Source organism: Lycium barbarum, chromosome 7 (assembly GCF_019175385.1).
Source record: "Lycium barbarum isolate Lr01 chromosome 7, ASM1917538v2, whole genome shotgun sequence".
NCBI lineage: Eukaryota > Viridiplantae > Streptophyta > Magnoliopsida > Solanales > Solanaceae > Lycium > Lycium barbarum.
Genome location: NC_083343.1, coordinates 86,500,200 through 86,509,748, shown reverse-complemented (window position 1 = coordinate 86,509,748; position 9,549 = coordinate 86,500,200).

Here is a 9,549-nt window from a genome sequence, read left to right as displayed (position 1 = left end):
GCATAGTGACAGATTCAAATACAGATGAAAACTTAACTTTGTTGAGAATATCTTCCCTAAATTCTTCATCCCAACAATGATCTGCAGCTTTCATATGTGCTGCATATTGTTTGCTTAAATAGTCTTGCTTTAATCTGGTTCTATGGGAATTAGTGTCTTGAATTTGAGACTTCGTAAATGCATCCTGTCAACATTTACATGCTCCTAGCTAATGTTGGTAATTCAGTAAAGAATCAAAGTGGAGTGTACCTACAAAATAAAAAATAAAGTTAGTTAAAAAAATCAGCAAGTTGGTTGCCTTCTCTTAGAACATGGCCAATCTGTATCACTCCCTTCTTTCTCCATTTTTTGATCTTCTGAACCTCCATACTAATGCTCCATGGGACATCCTATTCCCCTTCTACAATCTTCATTAAGCTAAGATAATCAGTCTCCAAAATCAACGGTAGCGGCTACTGCTGCACACAATAAGTAATGCCATCATGCATTGCCTTTGCTTCTGCACATAAGCAAGTTGTGTCTGCAATTGTTCTAGTATTAGCATGAATAAACTCCCCTCCATTGTTCCTCACACAGAATGCAGCTGCACTAAGGCCAGGATTACCTTTAGAACCAACATCACTGTTACATTTAAACCACACTTGAGGAGGACTCCACCATTACACCAGAGTGTACTTTATGTGAGGTCTATAACCTTCCATATATTGCACCAGTTAAGGCCAAGAATTTGGCAAGTTTGTCATCCAGGAATATTTTGTTTTTGCCAGCTGAATATGATTAAGATTTATCTCATATATGACCCTATTCCTAAACTTAACACCACCATCAGAACTGTGTTTCTTCTCTTCTAAAGTTTCCAAAAAATAATAGCTGAAGCTGCTTGATATAATGTCTTCAACTTTGTAGAGAATTATGTATCCCACCATTTCTTGATTGCTTGGTTTACTTGAACAAAACACCCTTGCACACCTGTTGCTGCTGAAAAGATCTTCCAAATGTCTGTTGCATATTTTCCAGTCAAAAATATATGATTCATTGTTTCTTGTTGAGGTTGAGCACAACACCTACAAATAGAGACAATAGATATCCCCATCCTGGATAGCACATCATCTACATGTAGTTTCTCCTTCCAAACTCTCCACAAGAAAAATGCAATTTTAAACGGCAAACCTTTTGTCCAAAGCTGTCTGTAAAACCAGTTTGAATCATTTCTCTGCCTTAATACCTCCTATCCACTACTAACAGTGAACTGACCACTACTAGTAAGCATCCACCAGGCGTTGTCCTTTTCTTCAAAAAGAGTATTAATATGTAATTCATTTTTAATATGATCAATAATATCTTCTGGCATAGTTTACTGCAAAATTTGATAACTCCATTTCCCATTGACCATCACTTCAACCTCCTGAATACTATCATTCATTGGGAAATTTGTTGGCATAACCTGAGCAAGAGGTCCTAACTTGGTCCAGTTGTCAAACCAAAAGTTAGCAGTATGATTTCTTGGTTCCTACCAGATCTCTTTTTCTATTGCATCTCTTGCCTTTAGCATCTTCTTCCATGTGGTCCCCCTCTCCATTGAACCAAGGTTGGAATATGTTTCTTATAATTCTTGTTCCATATGAAAGTTGAGCATAAAGTATATCATGCCCTGAATCTACACCATAGCTTAGCAAACAATGCTTTAGATACATCAAAATGGGACCTAAATCCCAGTCCTCCCTCATGTTTAGGAACACAGACTTTTAGCCAAGCAGACCAGTGTCTATTCTTGCCTTCTTCTTTATTACTCCAATAGAACCTTGCAAAGATTTTATGCAGTTCATTTAGTGTATAGTTAGTAGGTGCCATTACAGATAAAGATACATTGGCATACTTTGTAAAACACAATTAATGAGCACTGTTTTTCCTCCAAATGATTACAATCTACCTTTCCAGTTTTGTAACTTATCCTTTACCTTCTTGATCAGGTCATTATAAAACACTTTCTTTTTTCTGGTGTGGAATATAGGATAGCCAAGATATTTGAATGGGAATATGCCTATAGTGAAGCCAGTAATTTGCTCAACCTCCTAACAAATATGAATAGCAGACTTCTGATGCATATAAAAGGAAATTTTATCCCTATTTATCTGTTGGCCTGTCACCTTTTCATAATCTCTCAAAACTTCCATTGTCGTTCCTAATGATAGTTTATCAGCTGAAGAAAAAATTATAGTATCACCTGCATAAGCAAGATGATTCAAATTGGCACTCTATTTAGGCATTCCAAAGCACCTGTATTGACCATGATCAAATAAAAAGTTAAGTGCTCTAGACAGCACCTCAGTAGATAGTATGAAAAAAGTAGGTGATAATGGATCACCTTGTTTCACACCCCTTGCAGAATGGAAAAACCCATAGGATTGACCATTCAACAAAACTGAATACCAGTTATTAGCCAAGAGTGTCACGACCCAATTCGTGAATGGTGATGGCACATACACTATCCCCACAAGTAGTCGAACCATTCCCAAATCATTTTAATCATTTATAAAAATTATGCGAGAATAGACAATAATAAATGCGAAAGTAAGAGCAACCCCAAAATCTGGTCTAGACTAGTACAAGAGTCACTATTTCAAGACACAAGTTTGATATGAAGTAAAAATCTCAAGTATAACAATACTGTCTCAAGAATACAAAATAGACAGTTATATACAAAGGAAGAGTCCCTAGGTTACGGATCTAGCCAAAGCTCACCCTGGAATCTTTGTTAAGTACACTCGGATCACTCTCAATGACAGGAGTTGGAACTAGTAATAAACTCTGCACTCCAAAAAAGAGTACAACAAAAGTAGCATCAGTACAAACAACACGTACTAAGTAAGCATCATAGGCCGACTAAGATTAGTTCATGCATATAAGCATAAAATCAACAAGATAAGTAGGTAAGCACATAATGCTCAAACCAAGTCACAAAATATCCCATAACCGAATCACCACCTAAGATGAAACTTCTAAACCATAAGTCTGTCTTATCACAATAATCGCAGTCGATAATCATAACCCAAGTTCTGACCTAGGCAGAGTCACTACCCAGCAATCTAATTCAGTCCATAATCTGATCCATCCCACCATAATAATACGAACCGGCTATACCAAATCAGAAATAAAGAGTTATATGATGATGCAAAATAAAATGTAATGATGTGCAATGCAATGCACTGGACAAGTGACTAAAACCCGCACACACATGCTAATGGTATTTTTTGCCCAATAGTCATGACCCATGGGGGACTCGCGAAGTCCATGCACCCCTCGCTTGGGAACGGACCTCGGGATTTCAGGATTGAGATTATGTTTATTTCAGGATAGAGCGGCACCGCTATAATGGTTGCCTGGCCGCTGAAGCGGCTAAGAGCATTTGTGAGTGCACCGTCGTGACGGTCTTAGTGGTTGTCAAGGTGGGATCGTTGTAGTGGTCCCGATGCCGCAGAAGCGGTATTAGCTGAGTCAGAGGCCTTTTAATGTGTTAAAACCCTTAGTCATTAAGTCATTTCCTATACTCGTCCTAGAGGCTTACGGAGGCGATTTTGGAGGGTTTTCATTGATTTCTTCTCTAAGGTAGAAGACTTGTCTCTAAAATCATTAATTAGCTTTTCCTAATCAACAATCCATGCCTAGATTTCTCTTAAATGGTAAGCCAAAAAAGGGGGTTTTATGGGTTTCTTAATCATACAACTTTGTTTATTTGGTGGATTTAGCATGGGTTAGCCTGATATTGATCGGTATTAGCTATTGTAACTTGAGTCTTCCATTTCCAAGGCTTAATTTGTGAATTTAAGGTTAGGATTTATACCCAAATTAGGGTTTTCTATATAATCCGAATTTGGAGTAATTGTTTGTTACTAGCTTGATAATGATGGGAATTGATCACGTAGAGCTTTAATTTCATGTCGGAACCTTTAGATTCCAAATATAACCCTTCTAGTTCATAAACCCCATTCCATAGGTTGGGGATTTAATTCTTGAATAGAAGTAGGGTTGTTTGATGTTCTTCTTGATTCTACTTTCTTGATTCGAACGTGCCTAGACTCTCTTTATCTCGAGGCTCAGAGGAAAGGGAAGTCTAAGGAGTGATTGTTGGTGATATTACTATTCAGTCTTCCAGGTAGGTTACGGTTTATCCTATGGTGAGACTTCATTTAGTGAAGCATATATTTACATGATATTGTTGGAGAAAGCATGTAAACTTTCAGACATGAAGTTGGGTGGGATATTGTCTTAGGTTGGGCCTGTTGTGTGATTGGGGTTAGCCACCTTCTTGTGTTGTGACTTATCTTGTGAGATTGTTGTTAGCTTGATGCCACATAGAGATAGTAGATATTTGAGACTATTGATATATCTTGACCATGATATTGTAGTATCTTACTCGTTGACGTCTGAAACGAGGATAGTGTTCTAGTATGGCTTATTTTGTGGGCTTTTAATGATATTGTTAGTATGCCCATGTGTGGTACTTATGATATTGACTTGATTATTGACATTGAATTCATACGTCATACGCATTCTCATCATTCATGATATACTGTTGATACATTGATGATACTTGAGGAAACACTATTATGAGTTGGGCTTAGTTGGATGAGAGTGACGTGAGGACGGATGTCCGATGGTTATCCCGAAATTGAGGTTCTGCGTAGCGATTTCCGTGGTTGTTGTCGGAATCATGAGCTAGCGGTTTCCGAGGTTGTTGCAGGAACCGTGAGGTACATGGACTTTGCGGGTCCCCCATGGGTTGTGTTGTAGAGATGTGATGTTCCATCTTCGGAGTACATGTGTATCGGTGTGTATGCACGGTAGCGATTATCGAGGTTTTTTTCGAAATCGTGAGGTTTCAATACATAGACTTTGCGGGTCCCCCTGGATTGTGCTATCGAGATGTGATGTTCCATCATTGGAGTACATGTGTACCCAGCATATGCATTGCACTCCCATTTCATACATTATTGCATTGCATTGCATTATGGCTTCTATTGTGATATTCTTGTGATGTATTTGTGATATACGGATTCAAATTGAGTATTTTGAGACTTGGCACATTTGGGTTTAGCTGCTAAACATAGGTGATGACATGTACTTGGGTTCTAGCTCATGATTGACTTATACCTTGTTGATTTACTTGTTTATCTTACTTTATGGCCTTCATATATGTTAGCTAAACTTATTTGGCCTATGATACCTACCAATACTTGTTGTTTGTACTGACCTGCACTTGTTGCATTCTTTTAAGAATGCAGAGTTCCAGGTAGGATTGACCTCTGCTTCTCGTGGATGATAGTATTGCGAGGGTTGATGCTTAGAGTCTTACAGGGTGAGCACGGGGACATCCACCGCCTCGGAGATTCTACTCTTATTTATGTCTTACTTCATATTCCGAGACATATTCAGACTTTTGATGTATTTTATTACTTTCAAACTTGTAGTATCTATTTAGAGGCTCTTATATGGATTAGACCAGACTCTAGGTAGTTTTGATGTATTTCCGCATAATCTATCTATTATTATGTTAGAGTTACGTTTTTCTATCTCTTCCGCTTATTTATTTATTATTTCATGTATCTGAGATCGTTGGGATAACGGCTTGCCTAGAGGTCGGAAAGGTAGGTGCCCACACGACTTAGCTAATTTGGGTCGTGACAAACTATGGAATAAATCATACAACCCTTCTCAGTAGTCATAAAGAGTCTTTGACACCCTTTACTTCCAAATATAGCATGTACACCTAACAACTAAGTCTTGTGTCACCAAGTGCTCCAATTTCTCATGTATCATCATCAGTACCAAGTCATAATTCGATATCAACATACATGTGAAATGAGAATGTATGCCATGAATAACGTCATCATCATTATACAACACGATTCAGGCCAAATCACATTATCCTTCCTTTCTCCGATGATAAATGACATAACGAGAAAAAATGAGTGCAATACGTATCACAACACAGCAATTTAAGTAACAAGCCTAATCACAATAATAGGGCAACAAGTCACAATTAACCACATGAGTATATATTAACTCCTTCCTCCTCATATCACAACAAATACACCTCCTATTCAATACATAGAGTAATGGCGACAAGCCCACATAATCAGAAGTCATACCAACCTAGGTAATATCCAACCAGACACCTTGCTCGAAGACCTATTCATGTTTTCTCCCGTTAATTCTACACAATATATACGATTCGCTAATCAAAGTCTAACTAAAGTAAGTCGTAACCTACCTCGATGCCGAACAGGTGCCACGAACTAATCCACTTGAGCCATGCATTTCTTTTTCGGAGAGCCTTGGAACGATTAACGTCTATCAAGTACAAATTCTACGTTAGAATACGAATCTAAGGATACCCATACTGCCATAGTTTTGCCCAAAACCAAAAAATGGACCCAAAATAGCCAAATCCGAGCCACAAGGGCAAAGGTATTATTTCATTGAAAAATCAGGTTCAATATAATCAAAATAGTACCCTACGAGTTTAAACGAGTCCAATGATACCCATATTGCTATACTCTAATTCGAACACCAAAACGGTAACCCCGAGCCCACAAGGGCAAAACTGAAAATTTATCACAAAATTAGTTTATCCATAGCTCAATTAGTCTAGATCCAGAAAACTCATTCAAAAAGCCATCATCTTGATCTTCAAAACCATGATTTACCATTTTTCAACTTTTGGGTTCAAAATCCTAATTTTCCCCAATCAAACTCGGATAAAATCAATAACCAACGAAAATAAACTTGAGAAAACATCAAAATAAAGGTTAGATACTTACCCCCTCATTGATTCAAGAACAACGCCGTGAAAATCACCTCAAACGGAGCACTAGAACTCAAGATATGCCCAAAATACAATATTAACGCGGTCTGATTTTTTATACACAAATACTTTCGCTACAGCAGACCAGAAGTCCGCTACAGTGGTCCAACGTTCGCAACAGCGGACCAGAAGTCCGCTACAGTAGCCCCACTAGGTATAGCAATAGCTGTCGACCCTAAAATGGCCATAAATTCCTCATACGAAGGCGAAATGCGACTATTCTTTTTGCTATAGCTTCGTAATTATGATACGAATCTAATGGTTCAATTGAAATACAAAAACAAGCTCGTTTGATCAATATGGTTCCCTTTATCGCCAAAGTTCTATGGTGAAAACATCGAATACGAACGCGACATAACCCAAATCCGTCTGAAACTCTTCGAAATCTCACCAAAACTTGTGGACAAGTCCAAAATCATCATACGAACTTGTTGGCACTTTCAAAACATCGACACGGGGTCATCTTAATTTGATGTTGACCGTGGTAAACTCTACCTTTTTAACTTAACTAGTTCCTCCACCAATGACTCAAATCACACTCAAACCTTTCGGGAACCAAACCAATGCCTTCACAACATCATAAATCACGTTTCGGACCTAATGAAACTAATCGGAGGGCCATAACGCCCACCCGGGGCTAACCCACCGGGTGCCTCTCATCGTACTTCCACAATCCTAGCTAGGTGAGCCACATGGCTTGCTCGTAATATCTGTGCATAAATAATACAATTTCCATTGGGCTAAGGAACTTTTATATCAACATCAGCACTATGCCCATATATATGTATATACACACACACAAGCCGACGAGGCTAGCAAAATGATATACAAAAAAAGTTTGGGCTGAGAATGCTAAAAGACATCTAATTATACACAACAGTCTACGAGCCTCTAGAAAGAGTATGTAACATCATATAGATGGGACAGGGCCCCGCCATGCCCATATATACACAAAAGAATAGTACCACCAGCTGCAGCTCCGAATCAATTGGAGCTCCTCTAAGCAGTCTCGGAATAAGCAACCTAAGGACTAAGTCTATCTCCCTGTCCACCTGCGGGCATGACGCAGCGTCCACAAACAAAAAGGACGTCTGTACGAAAAATGTACTGAGTATGTAAGGCATAAGCAATAACATAATAAAGATATGAAAGATAACATTAGATAGAAGAGTCATGGGATAGTAGAACCATTTATACCTCTAGCGACGTTCATCACATTTACTTATCCTTTTCCTAACGGGACCCTTCCCTTACATACACTTACATATATAATAGTACTATACCCGACCATAGAGGTTCGGTGTAACACATAGCCGACCATGAAAAAGATCGGTGTTATACATACCCGACCCTACCAAGGCTCAGTGTTCTACATACCCGGCCCTACTAAGGCTCAGTGTTATCCATACCAAACTGCAGTGGTGCGCGTGCAATCGATATCATACCCGGGCACATAAGCTCAGTGTTACATACTGGCCATACACACACACACACACACAGAAACACACACACACACACATATATATATATATATATACATACACACACATACACACGCACACCTAGGAGTACCTACGTAGCATGAAGATCATCATCTTCAATATATATTCCCTCGGAGGATCAAGTATCATAGGGTGAGATCAACGATATCATGAGAGTATCAAGAACCATGAGCTTTTGTGATTCTAGGAATGAAATCATCATGGAAGATATTATGGATTTCACATGAAGGTATACATCAATGGGATCATACCTTAAGAAAGAAGGGTTAGCCTTACATACCTTTTTGTCTTCTAAATTATTTAACGTTCACCGCCAAAGCTTGGGAAAATCTACATTTAAAAGGATTCATTCCATGGTTAAGTTTTAAAGGCACTCTTAAATCCAAACTAGAATAATTCATGAGCTAATGAAAGTTGGGCAGCATTTCCCCTATTTCATCGACTTCCACCATGTGGCAAAACAACTCCCAAACAGCTATAATAACATCCATAATATCATAATCAAGTAGTCATAGTCCATTAAGTCTCAAAATTCATTTTCACACTCAACTTATATCAACAACTTCACACCAACCCTTTTCCCAATTGTATACAACACTTTCTTATCATCATTATTACCCTTCATAACGAGATTATACTCATAACATTCTAACAATGATAACCTAAGTTAAGTTACTACTCAAAATATCATGGAATCTACATTTGAACTTCATCTTCTACTCTCTTCCCTCACCCAAGTTATTCAACAACGAAGCATGCTTAATAACATGAAATAGGCATGAAAACTGACCTTGTATCTCACAAGAATGAGCTTTGGATCAAGTTCTCAACTTGCATGAGACCCTAGCTTTAACATCCAAGAAATTCTTGCATCCTACAAACCCTAGTGAATGTCCAAACACTTGAATATCTTGATTCTTGCTATTTGATATTTGATTTCTCTTGAGTTTAAGTGGAATGTGCTTGGGAGAAGATTCTCGAGCTTTTAAGAGTTTGGGAGAAGTGGGAAATGAAAAATAAGAACGAGGGTCGTCTATATATATAAAAGAAAAAAAAGTTGCCCGACCCGATTATACGACTATTTATACGGTCCGTATAATCCCACCATGGGTTTACCCTTCTCTGGAATGGTTATACCGACCATTATATGGGCCGTATAACTTATACAGTTCGTATAAGTGG